At 45.8% G+C, this 1,660-nt stretch overlaps 1 pseudogene; it reads left to right on the plus strand.

The window, feature by feature from the left end:
• Positions 1-493: 493 nt before the first annotated feature.
• Positions 494-1,381, plus strand: LOC128121183 (40S ribosomal protein SA-like; annotated as a pseudogene).
• Positions 1,382-1,660: the final 279 nt, after the last annotated feature.

The following is a 1,660-nucleotide window of genomic DNA, read 5'->3' on the forward strand; positions in this document are numbered from 1 at the left end:
ATTGAATACATAGTTTCACTAGGCTGAATTAGAGACAAGGAGCTCTCTTGGATTCTGGCAATGCTTAATTTTTTGTTCACCTCCTTCTTAAGCCAGGGCCCCTACATTCACAGAAAACACCAAACTGATCCTAAAAGTCACACTGGCTAAGCAGGTCTAGAGCTGTGACAGAGCAAGGCACTGAGTTTCCCTACAAGGAGCACAACCTGTTCTCAGGTGCCTAGAAGAACATAATCAAGGACTGCAGGAAAAATTTAATTCTTAATTTTTATTTGTCTGGACCATCCTGGTATATTGTTTCTGTTATAGAAAAGTAATTATAACCTCACTTAAACACACATAATGTCTCCATATTCCATAGGACTAAAAACATATCCTGAATTTAAGTAATTGAACTCAAAAATGACAAATTCCAATTTTCCGCGCTACTCTGGGACGGGTTCATACGATGTTGTTCCTGATTCCCATCATAACTTAAAGGGAAATTTACACAATGTCTGGAGCCCTTGATGTCCTGCAGATGAAGGAGGAGGATGTCCTCAAATTCCTTGCTGCAGGAACCCACTTATGTGGCACCAACCTTGACTTTCAGATGGAGCAGTACATCTACAAAATAAAAAGTTATGGTATCTACATCATAAATCTGAAGAGTACCTGGGAGAAGCTGTTGCTTGCAGCCCGTGCTATTGTTGCCATTGAGAACCCTGCTGATGTCAGTGTCATCTCCTCCAGGAACACCAGGCAGTGAGCTGTGCTGAAGTTTGCTGCCGCCACTGGATCTATTCCAATTGCTGGCCGCTTCACCCCTGGGATCTTCCCTAACCAGATCCAAGGAGCCTTCAGGGAGCCACGGATTCTAGTGGTGACTGATCCCAGAGCTGACCACCAGGCCCTCACAGAGGCATCTTATGTCAACCTGACCACCATTGCTCTGTGTAACACAGACTCTCCTCTGTGCTACGTGGACATTGCCTTCCCATTCCACAATAAGGGAGAGCACTCAGTGGGTCTGATGTGGTGGATGCTGGCCTGGGATGTACTCCGCATGCGTGGCACTATCTCCCGTGAGCACCCATGTGAAGTTATGCCTGATCTTTACTTCTACAGAGACCCAGGGGAGATTGAGAAGGAGGAACAGGCCACTACTGAGAAGGCTGTGACCAAGGAGAAATTCCAGGGTGAATGGACGGCACCAGCTCCTGAGTTCACTGCTGCTCAGCCAGAGGTGGCAGACTGGTCTGAGGGTGTCCATGTGCCCTCTGTACCCATCCAGCAGTTCCCTACTAAAGAGTGGAGTGCCCAGCCAGACACTGAGGACTGGTCAGCAGCTCCTACAGCGCAGGCCACCGAGTGTGTTGAGGCCATGACTGAGTGGTCCTGAGCTCCTCTGCAGACACCTGACCAAAGGGAAAAAAGGTGGAAGGAAAATAAAGTTCCTACAAGTTGTCAAAAAAAATGCCAACTTCCAAGTGAAGAATAAAAAACATTACTCCAATGATTATCTACTTGCAAGAGCTACATTTATTAGCAGATTTCACATTTGCTGGAATATACAATCATTTATTTAGACATTTATGAGGGGAGAAAATGACTGGAAGATAAATGATAGTTTACTGGACACACACCTCTAATCCCAGCTCTCAGAATGTAGCAGGATTAC

This window comes from Peromyscus californicus, unplaced genomic scaffold (assembly GCF_007827085.1).
Source record: "Peromyscus californicus insignis strain IS unplaced genomic scaffold, ASM782708v3 Scaffold_32__1_contigs__length_542415, whole genome shotgun sequence".
Classification (NCBI taxonomy): Eukaryota; Metazoa; Chordata; class Mammalia; order Rodentia; family Cricetidae; genus Peromyscus; species Peromyscus californicus.